Raw genomic sequence first — 16,724 nt, 5'->3', positions numbered from 1 at the left:
AGAAATCATTGGCGTACCTTGAACTCAAATCTAGAGGGGGCTTGAACCATTCTTTTCAAACAAATCTCTTAAGTAAGGTGTATACTTAGCATGAGAGTTTAGATTTTCTAGGGGGGGCTTGAGCTTTTCTAGGAGGGTCTAAGACCCCCCTAGCCCCCCCGTATTTACGCCAATGATAGAAATGTATATCTCTCTGAAATTTTGACATCCGTTTCATCTGGTATTGTTCTATGTTGTCTGAAAATTTGAGCTTGCGATATTTTGCGCTTTTAAAGATATTAAGGTTCAAAACTTGCTCTATTTTTCAAGTTTTTCATTATTTCTCCTTTTTCAAGCGTCGTATTATTATTTTTTTCCTCCAGAGTTTGTGTTTGTAATATTTTTTACAGCAAAAAGTATCATATGACATAATTCTTAAAAATATCAATCTCGGTGAAAAGCAAAATCATTTTTTTCACTAATTTGGTCTTATTTCGCCAATAGCAAAAAAAAACAGTATGCTGTGGAACTTTGACGTTTTCGAGAAAGTTGTTAATTTCATCGAAATGAACAATTTCGACGAACTGCCAAGTCTCTAGATTATGGCGCCATCTATGCGGATGATTTACGAACTATCCGATTATGTCAGTAGATGGTCCTCGTAGTTACAAAAAATTTTGCCGAAGACACCAACTGTACGTGCTAACATGCGTAAAGTATGCTGATACTTTTTCAGTTGTGTCAGTGCAAAACCAACTGATTTTCTTTGATTCGAAATCGTGAGATGAATTAGCAAAAATCATCAACGACGCGTACAAATTTCAATGACGGCCTACTTCGCCTTAAGGCAATCATTTCTGTAACATTTTGTGGTCTAATACACGCTTAATAAACTACCATGGAGAATTTATTTCAAAAATTATTCAATAAATCTTTCAAAAAACTAAAGGATTTTAGAGAAATTTATAAGTTATTCTTGATTGAAATTATTTGAAAATTCTTAAAAGAGTTACTTTTGGATTTCATGGAATGATCCCTGGAAGAATTTATGAAGTAATTCCCAGGATATTTTGTGGGGTAAATCTTGAAGAAACGGTTCTAAAAAAACTGAAAACACATATTACTGAAAATAGTTGATATGAGAGCTTTTGAAAGAATTCTTCAATGAACGTTTTTTTTAATTTTAAAGCATTCTTTTTACAATATATCAATACTCCCCAATTATTAGAATTCTGTAGCACCGGTGGAAGAATATTTTTAACAATTTCTGGATGGATCATTGGAGGGCTCTGTGTACTCATCTTGAAGGAAGCTCTAGATGACTCGCTAGAAGAATTTCAGACGCTTTTCAAAAATAATATGCAAACCTGTAAAACAGTGATAGTAGTCTCTCGAGCCTCATGAATTTACATAAGGATTTATCGCATTGTGATAAAAAAAAGTAATTTTAGATACTATTTTGCATTAAAAAGAGACTTTAGAGACCTTTGTGTCATCACATTATTGTGTCATTACATTATTTATAAAAGACATGTAGATCGGCATTGTTCAGTGAATGGTTTATAAAAAGATTTCCAAACAAGTTTGTGGCTTCCTCAGGATCAAGTTATAGAGGGTCCCAGATATTCAATGATTAACAGGATAGTTTTTTTTAATATTCAAAAATAAATTATTTTCTGCTTAAAAATGTTTAACATATTGATATTTGTATCAGTACATGGGTAGAAATCAGAATCCAAAAACAAGATTATGACTCATGATATCATGATTCCAGCGTGTTTTCGTCTTATGAAAATACACCATGATTTGGACTCATGATATCATGAGTCAGATTGCCGTAATGCTACACACGCGTTAGGTTTTTGTAGCTGATTGCTAGGAATCATGATTCAAATGCCAAAAATGCTGAGTCGCGCATCCGTTTATGACCGACAAAATAAAAAAAAGTTAAAATAGCATACAGTGAGATCCGAGCCCAGAACCTTCCGATTGTCAGCCACGTACTCTACCTCTAAACCGCTTCGTCATCTTGAATTAAGAGTGATCGATACGAATGAGATGAAGCAAAGTGCGCCGCTTAGTGTTTTCACACTGGATGTTACGCTAATGAGGAATCATGATTATGACTCCAGGAACCATGATTTGTGATCCTGATATTATGACCTAACCAATTTATGAATTTCATGATTTGTAAATCATGGTGTGGGGATCAGATTTTTATCCGTGTATATATTGTGTATATAAGTTTATACCTTTATCAATATACTAGATTCTTAGAGGCACCAACACATATCACAATTCAGATCCCCTCCAAAACTGCATACAGTTTAGTTTGTTAAAAACTAAATTTCTACTTTTACAAATTTTTAACCATGATTTCGGGGCCCCTAAGAACCGGCACGGACCGCACCCCTCTAGCTATGCTACTGGGTCAATAGGACAAAGAATCAAAATATTATTTGTATCGGCCTTACACACTTAATCGGATTCGCCGAGAAATCAACAGCTGACGATTATCTGTAAAACTTTTACCGAGATTTCGGTAAACGTTTACTGAATCTCGGTAACGTTCGCCGAGATCTCGGAAAAAATTTGGATTGCCGAAATCTCGGTAAAATAAGTACCGAGATTCGGCATTGAAAATTACCGAATTCTCAGCTGTTTGATTCTCGGCGAAACGTTTTACTGAGGTCGGTGAAATAATTTAAGTGTGTATATATAACAATGAAATGCACAGGAATAGCATATTGTAAAAATATAAGGATTCTCTCACAATTTTTCTTACTAAATTAATTACCCTCTTATTTGAAGAGCTATTGGAAATTGAATTTCTTTGAAAAGCTAGAATATTCCCGCAAAACAAATGAAATGGAGATAGTAGGAACTAATCTGCCGTTCCAAGCATGTTTGTCCCGCTGTCCATAAGATTTACATAGAACAAGGGACAAGTAGGCGCAGAAGGGCGGTAATACAGTGGGTTGCAGGAACTAATCTACAATTGCAACTTTTAGATTACCTGATTTAATGGGTTTGGAGTCCGTTAACTGAATACCGATTTGATAAAAAAAAATACACCTAAGCTGTATCAATCTCAAATACCCTCTCTGAACCACTCTGTATCTCAATTGGGTTCGTTAGGCACACGAAAGAATTATTGATAAAAATGGAGAGAAGATTCCTCCACCTCCAGAAAAAAAACTCTCGAATTGGGGGCGGTGAACAGAACAGAACAGAAGTGCAAAAGACACAACGCCTGGTTATGCAATCAACAGGTTCTTGACGTTCTTGGATGGTTTGGATCGATTACCTCTACCAATAACTCTACACGTTAACCGCACTGTGCCACCACCGAAGTCTGGATGTAGAACAATTAAATACGGGGGGAATTTTCTCCAAACAGGCCCCACAAATCGTTAGCTCGCTGATGATGTTCGTTAATTATCTTGTACATCCCCCTTCTGGGTTGCCCTACTGTTTTATTAGTCTGGTACCGTGAACTGGGAGCAAATTGACCACTGCTTTACATATGTTTGATATATTTGCCTATTGAGATATTGTACCAGTTTCAAGGAATTTTTCATTTTAAAATAACTCAATGAGTAAATGACTAGTTAAAACTCAGAGTTGAGAGCCATGAAAATAGTTAGTACAGTATTATAAATATTTGCATTTTCAAACAGTGTGCTCAAGAAATATTCCAAAAGTTGATCGATGTTACCCCCGGTTTACGGTACAAAAGCCGAGCCTCGGCACGTGAGTTGAAGTTGAACTGCTTTCAGTTCTCGTTCCCATTTATTCGCCGATAATGGCCAACGGAAAAATCTAGAGTACGATTGGATCAATACGAAGTAGCACGATTGTTAGCTGGTGCTACCCGTCCCTTACAGTTGCTGCTTATATCCACGTATATTCCAACTGGATTTTAGCTACTTGACAGAGCTTGCGACGATCGTTTCAGCTGAAACTGGAAGCAACGATGCTAGCGTTTGCGAAAACGATATGATTGCATACTGGTAGGCGATTGAATAGTTGTTTTGTCGACAAGAGAATTGTAGAAATATTTGAATGAACTATTTGAATTTAGGGTACTTACCATCGGTTTCAGGCAGTGGCAGGATACGTGTAGAGAATCAAAATCTGAAAAAAAACAGAAAATTAGTTATTTTAATATTTACATCCAGAATATTTAATAATTTAAAACAATGTATTGAAGAGCACAAGCATTGATGACCGCACAATTCGTAGTTGCTACTCCGTGAATGACAAGAATAATCGAAATTGAACACGAAACTTCTGTTAAGGTGAAGATAAATCGAAGCCAAAGTTCAAATATTCAAGAGCACGGATCTGCAGAACCAAACATCCGTTTGAGCTGAAAACCTAATCGATTGGTTACCGCCAGCTAGTGACCAATTGGTGGTTTGGCTTCGATTCATCTTCACCTTAATGAAGAGGATTTGAGCGTTACATTATATAATTCAAATTCGAAGGTGAAATTTGATTCATGGAACATAAATCATTAAAGAAACATTAATAATTTTTGTTTTGAACCATTCAAAGTGTTTCTTGTTTTTTTCACAAAAGCGGAACTAAAAGTATGAGTATTTTTAACATGGATTTTATCATTTGAAATGGTAGCATAAAACGAGCTCACCAATTGATAACCAACACATTCAAGGGAGCAGCTGTAAATCACTTCACATTTCATCACGGACTAGTTAAATAAGCCATATCGAAACACTGTCAGAAAGGTGAGCACAAAATCGGAGTTGTTAACGTTAATCATCATCAACAGAAATCCAAATCCATCCAATCCAACCAATCCAATCCAAAATCCAATCCAAATCCCAATCCAAATCCAATCCAAATCCAAATCCATCCAATCCAATCCAATCAATCCAATCACCAAATCCAATCAAATCCAATCCAAATCATCCAAATCAATCCAAATCCAATCCAAATCCCAATCCAAATCCAAATCCAATCCAAATCCAATCCAAATCCAATCCAAATCCAATCCAAATCCATCAAATCCAATCCAAATCCAATCCAAATCCAATCCAAATCCAATCCAAATCCAATCCAAATCCAATCCAATCCAATCCAAATCCAATCCAAATCCAATCCAAATCCAATCCAAATCCAATCCAAATCCAATCCAAATCCAATCCAAATCCAATCCAAATCCAATCCAAATCCAATCCAAATCCAATCCAAATCCAATCCAAATCCAATCCAAATCCAATCCAAATCCAATCCAAATCCCAGATCCAAATCCAATCCAAATCCAATCCAAATCCAATCCAAATCCAATCCAAATCCAATCCAAATCCAATCCAAATCCAATCCAAATCCAATCCAAATCCAATCCAACCAATCCAATCAATCCAAATCAAATCCAATCCAAATCCAATCCAAATCCAATCCAAATCCATCCAAATCCAATCCAAATCCAATCCAAATCCAATCCATCCAATCCAATCCAAATCCAATCCAAATCCAATCCAAATCCAATCCAAATCCAATCCAAATCCAATCCAAATCCAATCCAAATCCAATCCAAATCCAATCCAAATCCAATCCAAATCCAATCCAAATCCAATCCAAATCCAATCCAAATCCAATCCAAATCCAATCCAAATCCAATCCAAATCCAATCCAAATCCATCCAATCCAATCCAAATCCCAATCCAAATCCAATCCAAATCCAATCCAAATCCAATCCAAATCCAATCAAATCCAATCCAAATCCAATCCAAATCCAATCCAAATCCAATCCAAATCCAATCCAAATCCAATCCAAATCCAATCCAAATCCAATCCAAATCCAATCCAAATCCAATCCAAATCCAATCCAAATCCAATCCAAATCCAATCCAAATCCAATCCAAATCCAATCCAAATCCAATCCAAATCCAATCCAAATCCAATCCAAATCCAATCCAAATCCAATCCAAATCCAATCCAAATCCAATCAAATCCAATCCAAATCCAATCCAAATCCAATCCAAATCCAATCCAAATCCAATCCAAATCCAATCCAATCATCCAATCCAAATCCAATCCAAATCCAATCCAAATCCAATCCAAATCCAATCCAAATCCAATCCAATCCAATCCAAATCCAATCCAAATCCAATCCAATCCAATCCAAATCCAATCCAAATCCAATCCAAATCCAATCCAAATCCAATCCAAATCCAATCCAAATCCAATCCAAATCCAATCCAAATCAATCCAAATCCAATCCAAATCCAATCCAAATCCAATCCAATCCAATCCAAATCCAATCCAAATCCAATCCAAATCCAATCAAATCCAATCCAAATCCAATCCAAATCCAATCCAAATCCAATCCAAATCCAATCCAAATCCAATCCAAATCCAATCCAAATCCCAATCCAAATCCAATCCAAATCCAATCCAAATCCAATCCAAATGCCATCCAAATCCAATCCAAATCCAATCCAAATCCAATCCAAATCCAATCCAAATCCAATCCAAATCCAATCCAAATCCAATCCAAATCCAATCCAAATCCAATCCAAATCCAATCCAAATCCAATCCAAATCCAATCCAAATCCAATCCAAATCCAATCCAAATCCATCCAATCCATCCAAATCCAATCCAAATCCAATCCAATCCAATCCAAATCCAATCCAAATCCAATCCAAATCCAATCCAAATCCAATCCAAATCCAATCCAATCCAATCCAAATCCAATCCAAATCCAATCCAAATCCAATCCAAATCCAATCCAAATCCAATCCAATCCAATCAAATCCAATCCACCAATCCAATCATCAAATCCAATCCAAATCCAATCCAATCCATCCAATCCAATCCAAATCCAATCCAAATCCAATCCAAATCAATCCAAATCCAATCCAAAATCCAATCCAAATCCAATCCAAATCCAATCCAAATCATCCAAATCCATCCAAATCCAATCCAAATCCAATCCAAAATCCAATCCAAATCCAATCCAAATCCATCCAAATCCAATCCAAATCCAATCCAAATCCAATCCAAATCCAAATCCAATCCAATCCAATCCAATCCAAATCCAATCCAAAATCCAAATCCAAATCCAATCCAAATCCAATCCAAATCCAATCCAAATCCAATCCAAATCCAATCCAAATCCAATCCAAATCCAATCCAAATCCAATCCAAATCCAATCCAAATCCAATCCAAATCCAATCCAAAATCCAATCCAATCCAAATCCAATCCAATCCAAATCCAATCCAATCCAATCCAATCCAATCCAAATCCAATCCAAATCCAATCCCAAATCCAATCCAAATCAATCCAAATCCAATCCAATCCAATCCAAATCCAATCCAAATCATTCCAAATCCAATCCAAATCCAAATCCAAATCCAATCCCAATCAATCCAACTCCAAATCCAATCCCAAATCCAATCCAAATCCAATCCAAATCCAATCAAATCCAATCCAAATCCATCAAATCCAATCCAAATCCAATCCAAATCCAATCCAAATCCAATCCAAAATCCAATCCAATCCAATCCAAATCCCAATCCAAATCCAATCCAAATCCAAATCCCAAATCCAATCCAAATCCAATCCAAATCCAATCCAAATCCAATCCAAATCCAATCCAAATCCAATCCAAATCCAATCCAAATCCAATCCAAATCCAATCCAAAATCCAATCCAAATCCAATCCAAATCCAATCCAAATCCAATCCAAATCCAATCCAAATCCAATCCAAATCCAATCCAAATCCAATCCAAAATCCAATCCAAATCATCCAAATCCAATCCAAATCCAATCCAAATCCAATCCAAATCCAATCCAATCCAATCCAAATCCAATCCAAATCCAATCAAATCCAATCCAAATAATCAAATCCAATCCAATCCAATCCAAATCAATCCAATCCATCCAAATCCCAATCCCCAAATCCAATCCAAATAATCCAAATCCAATCCAAATCCAATCCAAATCCAATCCAAATCCAATCCAAATCCAATCCAAATCCAATCCAAATAAAATCCAATCCAAATCCAATCCAAATCCAATCCAATCCATCCAAATCCAATCCAAATCCAATCCAAATCCAATCCAAATCCAATCCAAATCCAATCCAAATCCAATCCAAATCCAATCCAAATCCAATCCAAATCAATCCAAATCCAATCCAAAATCCAATCCAAATCCAATCCAATCCCCAATCCAATCCAAATCCAATCCAATCCAATCCAAATCCAATCCAAATCCAATCCAAATCCCAATCCAAATCCAATCCAAATCCAATCCCAAATCCAATCCAAATCCAATCCAAATCCATCCAATCCAATCCAAATCCAATCCAAATCCAATCCAAATCCAATCCAAATCCAATCCAAATCCAATCCAATCCAATCATCCAAATCCAATCCAAATCCAATCCAAATCCAATCCAAATCCAATCAAATCCAATCCAAATCCAATCCAAATCCAATCCAAATCCAATCCAAATCCAATTCCAAATCCAATCCAAATCCAATCCAAATCCAATCCAAAATCCAATCCAAATCCAATCCAAATCCAATCCAAATCCAATCCAAATCCAATCCAAATCCAATCCAAATCCAATCCAAATCCAATCCAAATCCAATCCAAATCCAATCCAAATCCAATCCAAATCCAATCCAAATCCAATCCAAATCCAATCCAAATCCAATCCAAATCCAATCCAAATCCAATCCAAATCCAAATCCAATCCAAATCCAATCCAAATCCAATCCAAATCAATCCAATCCAATCCAAATCCAATCCAAATCCAATCCAAATCCAATCCAAATCCAATCCAAATCCAATCCAAATCCATCCAAATCCAATCCAAATCCAATCCAAATCCAATCCAAATCCAAATCCAAATCCAATCCAAATCCAATCCAAATCCAATCCAAAATCCAATCCAAATCCAATCCAAATCCAATCCAAATCCAATCCAAATCCAATCCAAATCCAATCCAAATCCAAATCCAAATCCAATCCAAATCCAATCCAAATCCAATCCAAATCCAATCCAAATCCAATCCAAATCCAATCCAAATCCAATCCAAATCCAATCCAAATCCAATCCAAATCCAATCAAATCCAATCCAAATCCAATCCAATCCAATCCAAATCCAATCCAAATCCAATCCAATCCAATCCAAATCCAATCCAAATCCAATCCAAATCCAATCCAAATCCAATCCAAATCCAATCCAAATCCAATCCAAATCCAATCCAAAATCCAATCCAAATCCAATCCAAATCCAATCCAAATCCAATCCAAATCCAATCCAAATCCAATCCAAATCCAATCCAAATCCAATCCAAATCCAATCCAAATCCAATCCAAATCCAATCCAAATCCAATCCAAATCCAATCCAAATCCAATCCAAATCCAATCCATATCCAATCCAAATCCAATCCAAATCCAATCCAAATCCAATCCAAATCCAATCCAAATCCAATCCAAATCCAATCCAAATCAATCCAAATCCAATCCAAATCCAATCCAATCCAATCCAAATCAATCCAAATCCAATCCAAAATCCAATCCAAATCCAATCCAAATCCAATCCAAATCCAATCCAAATCCAATCCAAATCCAATCCAATCCAATCCAAATCCAATCCAAATCCAATCCAAAATCCAATCCAAATCCAATCCAAATCCAATCCAAATCCAATCCAAATCCAATCCAAATCCAATCCAAATCCAATCCAAATCCAATCCAAATCCAATCCAAATCCAATCCAAATCCAATCCCAACCAAATCCAATCCAAATCCACATCCAAATCCAATCCAAATCCAATCCAAATCCAATCCAATCATCCAATCCATCCAATCCAATCCAAATCCAATCCAACAATCCAAATCCAATCCAATCCAATCCATCCAATCCAAATCCAATCCAAATCCCAATCCAAATCCATCCAAATCCAATCCAAATCCAATCCAAATCCAATCCAAATCCAATCCAATCCAATCCAAATCCAATCCAAATCCAATCCAAATCCATCCAATCCAATCCAAATCCAATCCACATCCAATCCAAATCCAATCCAAATCCAATCCAAATCCAATCCAAATCCAATCCAAATCCAATCCAAATCCAATCCAAATCCAATCCAAACCATCCAATCCAAATCCAATCCAAATCCAATCCAAATCCAATCCAAATCCAATCCAAATCCAATCCAAAATTCCAATCCAAATCCAATCCAAATCCAATCCAAATCCCAATCCAAATCCAATCCAATCCAATCCAAATCCAATCCAAATCCAATCCAAATCCAATCCAATCCAATCCAATCCAAATCCAAATCCAATCCAAATCCAATCCAAATCCAATCCAAATCCAATCCAAATCCAATCCAAATCCAATCCAAATCCAATCCAAATCCAAAATCCAATCCAAATCCAATCCAATCCAATCCAAATCCAATCCAAATCCAATCCAAATCCAATCCAAATCCAATCCAAATCCAATCCAAATCCAATCCAAATCCAATCCAAATCCAATCCATCCAAATCCAATCCAAATCCAATCCAAATCCAATCCAAATCCAATCCAAATCCATCCCAAATCCAATCCAAATCCAATCCAAATCCAATCCAAATCCAATCCAAATCCAATCCAAATCCAATCCAATCCAATCCAAATCCAATCCAAATCCAATCCAAATCCAATCCCAAATCCAATCCAAATCCAATCCAAATCCAATCCAAATCCAATCCAAATCCAATCCAAAATCCAATCCAAATCCAATCCAAATCCAATCCAAATCCAATCCAAATCCAATCCAAATCCAATCCAAATCCAATCCAATCCAATCCAAATCCAATCCAAATCCAATCCAAATCCAATCCAAATCCAATCCAAATCCGCAATCCAAATCCAATCCAAATCCAATCCAAATCCAATCCAAATCCAATCCAAATCCAATCCAAATCCAATCCAAATCCCAATCCAAATCCAATCCAAAATCCAATCCAAATCCAATCCAAATCCAATCCAAATCCAATCCAAATCCAATCCAAATCCAATCCAAATCCAATCCAATATCCAAATCCATCCAAATCCAATCCAAATCCAATCCAAATCCAATCCCAAATCCAATCCAAATCCAATCCAAATCAAATCCAAATCCAAATCCAAATCCAATCCAAATCCCAATCCAAATCCAATCCAAATCCAATCCAAATCCAATCCAAATCAATCCAATCCAAATCCAATCCAATCCAAATCCAATCCAAATCCAATCCAAATCCAATCCAAATCCAATCCAAATCCAATCCAAATCCAATCCAAATCCAATCCAAATCCCAATCCAAATCCAATCCAAATCCAATCCAAATCCAATCCAAATCCAATCCAAATCCAATCCAAATCCAATCCAAATCCAATCCAAATCCAATCCAAATCCAATCCAAATCCAATCCAAATCCAATCCAAATCCAATCCAAATCCAATCCAAATCCAATCCAAATCCAATCCAAATCCAATCCAAATCCAATCCAAATCCAATCCAAATCCAATCCAAATCCAATCCAAATCCAATCCAAATCCAATCCAAATCCAATCCAAATCCAATCCAAATCCAATCCAAATCCAATCCAAATCCAATCCAAATCCAATCCAAATCCAATCCAAATCCAATCCAAATCCAATCCAAATCCAATCCAATCCAATCCAAATCCAATCCAATCCAATCCAAATCCAATCCAAATCCAATCCAAATCCAATCCAAATCCAATCCAAATCCAATCCAAATCCAATCCAAATCCAATCCAAATCCAATCCAAATCCAATCCAATCCCAAATCCAATCCAAATCCAATCCAAATCCAATCCAATCCAATCCAAATCCAAATCCAATCCAATCCAAATCAATCCCAATCCAATCCAAATCAATCCAAATCCAATCCAAATCCAATCCAAATCCAATCCAAATCCAATCCAAATCCAATCCAAATCCAATCAATCAATCCAAATCCAAAATCCATCCATCCCAATCCAAATCAATCCAAATCCAACCAAATCCAATCCAATCCAATCCAAATCCATCCAAATCCAATCCCAAATCCAATCCGAATCCCCATCCCCAAATCCATCCAAATCCAATCCAAATCCAATCCAAATCCAATCCAAGATCCAATCCAGAATCCAATCCAAATCCAATCCAATCCCAATCCAAATCCAATCCAAACCTCCAATCCAAATCCATCCAAATCCAATCCAAATCCAATCCAAATCCAATCCAATCCAATCCAAATCCAATCCAATATCCAATCCAAATCCAATCCAAATCCAATCCAAATTCCAATCCAAATCCAATCCAAATCCAATCCAAATCCAATCCAAATCCAATCCAAATCCAATCCAAATCCAATCCAAATCAAATCCAATCCAAATCCATCCAAATCCAATCCAAATCCATCCAAATCCAAATCCAAATCCAATCCAAATCCAATCCAAATCCAATCAAATCCAATCCAAATCCAATCCAAATCCAATCCAAATCCAATCCAAATGCCAATCCAAATCGCAATGCCAAATCCAATCCAAATCCAAATGCCAAATCCAATCCAAATCCAATCCAAATCCAATCCAAATCCCAATCCAAATCCAATCCAAATCCAATCCAAATCCAATCCAAATCAATCCAAATCCAATCCAAATCCAATCCAAATCCAATCCAAACAATCCAATCCAATCCAAATCCAATCCAAAATCCAATCCAAATCCAATCCAAATCCAATCCAAATCCAATCCAAATCCAATCCAAATCCAATCCAAATCCAATCCCAAATCCAATCCAAATCCAATCCAAATCCAATCCAAATCCAATCCAAATCCAATCCAAATCCAATCCAAATCCAATCCAAATCCAATCCAAATCCAATCCAAATCCAATCCAACCAATCCAATCCAAATCCAATCCAAATCCAATCCAAATCCAATCCAAATCCAATCCCAAATCCCCAATCCAAATCCAATCCAAATCCAATCCAAATCCAATCCAAATCCAATCCAAATCCAATCCAAATCCAATCCAAATCCAATCCAATCCAAATCCAATCCAAATCCAATCCAAATCCAATCCAAATCCAATCCAAATCCAATCCAAATCCAATCCAAATCCAATCCAAATCCAATCCAAATCCAATTCCAAATCCAATCCAAATCCAATCCAAATCCAATCCAAATCCAATCCAAATCCAATCCAAATCCAATCCAAATCCAATCCAAATCCAATCCAAATCCAATCCAAATCCAATCCAAATCCAATCCAAATCCAATCCAAATCCAATCCAAATCCAATCCAAATCCAATCCAAATCCAATCCAAATCCAATCCAAATCCAATCCAAATCCAATCCAAATCCAATCCAAATCCAATCCAAATCCAAATCCAATCCAAATCCAATCCAAATCCAATCCAAATCCAATCCAAATCCAATCCAATCCAAATCCAATCCAAATCCAATCCAAATCCAATCCAAATCCAATCCAAATCCAATCCAAATCCAATCCAAATCCAATCCAAATCCAATCCAAATCCAATCCAAATTTAATCCAAAAAAGAAGAACACCTCAATCTACTTAGTAGGAATGCACTTGGTTGGTTATACAAAAAACTCACTGTAAGTGTATTCAACCGGAACCCCCAAGGATCATTGAAATTTTCACTTCTTGTTTCTCAATCGTATAACTATTCACCGGTAAAGTGTCAGACGTGTGGTGGGTGGCAACAATCGAGCTAAACGATACCCGTGCTTTACCCCCGGGGTGGCAGTGAAAAACTTGCTCCGGAACAGACACATAGGTAGGACACTCTTTGCTCAGAGCCCGGAGCGATTTCTTGATGTGAATCTGTGTCATCAGCGCGAGGGTGAAGAAAAATTAACGAAACGCCCATGGGGACAAGTCTCTGCCGGATGCTGCACAGTAGTTATCTGTGTGCACGAGCCTTCGACGTTGCTGTGACACTTTCGTATTGTTATTGCTCAGGAGGAGTCTGTTTAAGTTTCTCGTTGAGCAAAGGACGGGGGGAGTTGCTGCTTTTTGTTTGACAATGTTATTAAAAATTTATGAATGGAAAAAAGAGTTCAGGCCCAAAGAAGATAAATGCTTTGACACTTTTCTAATCCTTGGAATTGGTTATATTTTGTGCTTGGGAAGTAAAGCTCTCAACAACTGATGTGAGTGAGAAATTATATTTTTCTCGAGATTAGAATTTTTCACATGCTGGAATCGAGGGGTCGTACAAAAATCGGTCGTAAAAAATTCAGGGTTATAATTATGTTTTTGAAAAAATGCAACGTCTAGATGCGGAAATACTGATTCGAGATATTCGGCAAAGTTGAAGCATGGATTAGATTTTACTGTCTTGAATACTAGTACCCAACGCGTCAGTTTTCCATCGATTTCAAGGCAGCATACGAGAGTGTCGACTGCGCAGAGCAGTTTGTTCAAGTTCCGCTGGGGACTACAACAATTTTCATCAGATCCAGTCAATTTGTTTGCTTCGCTGCTGATATGGCCTTTGTAGACCAAATATTTGGAAAAATTTAGCAAAAATTTGACTGGTAGTTGTGGTAGCTAGAGTTGGTAGGATTAGATTTAGTAATGTTTCGAACAAATATATTGTTATTTGTATACATTTTGCGAGCATTTATGAGTGCTGATTACAAATATCTGAGCGTCTGTGTATTATGTCTTTATAACCTACATAATAAACACATTATATTGAGTGTGTATGATGGACAGTTGACAAGCGTATAAACAACATGCTTGTTTGTCGCTTGCAGGAATGCCATAGGCCTTTTCACAAGACGTTCAGAATCCGCTGATTTGGAAGCTGTTTGACCGTTCCTGTTCGGAAATGACAGGCTATTATATGCACCGCTCTTCGGCAGATGTAAACAAATGTATACACGGAGCTGTCACATGAAAAGGCCTATTGATTGGAAGACATTTGAGTAATGTGGAAGACGGAAGATTTTTGGAAGACTTCAGAATTTGTGAAGACATTTGGAAGACAATTTTAAATTATTTGCATTTTTAGAATTCCCAGATTTGAAGAAAAAAATATATGAGGTGGAAATTACAGAAACCCTTCAAAAAGATTTTTGCACGTCTTAATCAATATACACCGAATCCTCCTCGAATTCCATAGAACGTACTCCATGGATTCCTTTAGATATTGATCTGACAATTCTGTCTAGGATTCTTTTAGAGTTTCTTCTAGGAACTGTTGGAAAGATTTGTCAAGACATTCAAGTTCGAATTCATAAAAAAATAAACAGATTCTTATATAATTTTTTCCTGAGATTCGGGATATCCGTCAAGATTTTTTTCCACAGGTTCCTCCTGATACTCCTCCAGTATTCCTTCAACAATTGTATGACAATATTGCAAACAATATCTGCAAAAATATCCTTAATAAATTTTTATAATATTATTGCAGGTTTGTTTAAAAACACTCTTCGGTATGTTTCAAAGGAATCTGTGGAGTATTCTAGATTTTTTTAGATGAACCTAATTGAAAATCCCTTAGAAATCTTTTTGGATATTGTTGACACAACTTGATTCCGTTGTTGGCAACAAAATGGATCCGATTGTAGAAACATTTTTGAATAATGGGGAGATTCAAATATGACGTCCCACTCTATGTCTGAACCAGATGATTATAAAAATCGAATGTACATCGGGTTTTTTCTCGGTAAAGTTCAGTTTTTGGGTTATTTTTTCATAGTCGGAAGGTTTTAAAATATTTCATCGGTGAAATTTTTACTTTTTTCACTTTTTAGCTATTTTTCCTACTAAAATCCACAAAAACCCAGTTTTTTTTTATGCATTATTGCCCATACAAAATGTATGGCAAAAATTTCACCGATAGAATATTTTAAAAACTTCGGATATGAAAATATAGACCAAATGCTGATCTTTTGCGAGAAAAAATCCGATGTACATTCAATTTTTATATATGTCTGGTTCAGACACAGCGTGCGTCCATCGTTTTCGGGATTTCTGGAGCCACCCCCTCCCCCCCTCTATCACGCATTTTCCAATACCTAATACATGCACTGTAACACTTTCGTAGACCCCCCCTCCTAAAATGATGGGCGTCATTTTTGAATAATCCCTAACATTTTTTTTGTAAATATTATTGGTCATTTGAATGGCAAAACAGCTACACACCGACTTCAAGAGCTTCATTTTCGTCGATAAGGGCTCTCGTACGCGCCTGTTTACTTTGGGATGGTTATTGGTCATGCATTCGCAACGTTTCATGAGACCATTGATCTCCACCAGTATTCAATATACAGACCAACCTCTTTTCTTGGGCATTCATATTGAGTGACCAGCCCACTTGAGTCTGCCAGTAGGTTAAACACTTAATTAAACCACTTTTTTCTTTATTTGGAACAGTGTGTTTGAGCAAAGCAAAAGCTTTGACAAAATTATTGATTTTACATGCTGCACATACAAATAGTGTACATAAATCTTTTGAAAAAAATCTTGGAAGGAATTAAATGTTAATTTGAAGCGGTAAAAAGTATGTAGAACGTTTGTCACAGTTAACATTACGGGGCTATAGATTCATAGCATCAGTGTTGCATTTGAACGCGTTCAGTTTGCGTTCCAGTTCAAATATTTGAACGAGGGATCAAGTAGGCTTGAACATTGATCAGTTCAAAAAATTGAACCCATGGGAGCTGAAA

At 36.5% G+C, this 16,724-nt stretch overlaps 1 protein-coding gene across 1 annotated transcript in view; it reads right to left on the bottom strand.

The window, feature by feature from the left end:
• The window catches only part of LOC5577230 (Ig-like and fibronectin type-III domain-containing protein 1), a 643,389-nt gene that overhangs the window by 275,999 nt on the left and 350,666 nt on the right, over nucleotides 1-16,724 (bottom strand). Inside the window, exon 4 of the mRNA XM_021851413.1 lies at nucleotides 4,073-4,116. The gene's annotated coding sequence lies outside the window, so the exon portion shown is untranslated. The remainder of the gene's footprint in view (nucleotides 1-4,072; nucleotides 4,117-16,724) is intronic.

Source organism: Aedes aegypti, chromosome 3 (assembly GCF_002204515.2).
Source record: "Aedes aegypti strain LVP_AGWG chromosome 3, AaegL5.0 Primary Assembly, whole genome shotgun sequence".
Classification (NCBI taxonomy): domain Eukaryota; kingdom Metazoa; phylum Arthropoda; class Insecta; order Diptera; family Culicidae; genus Aedes; species Aedes aegypti.
Note: the sequence above shows the minus strand (reverse complement) of the source record. Positions and strands in the feature narration are given on the sequence as shown.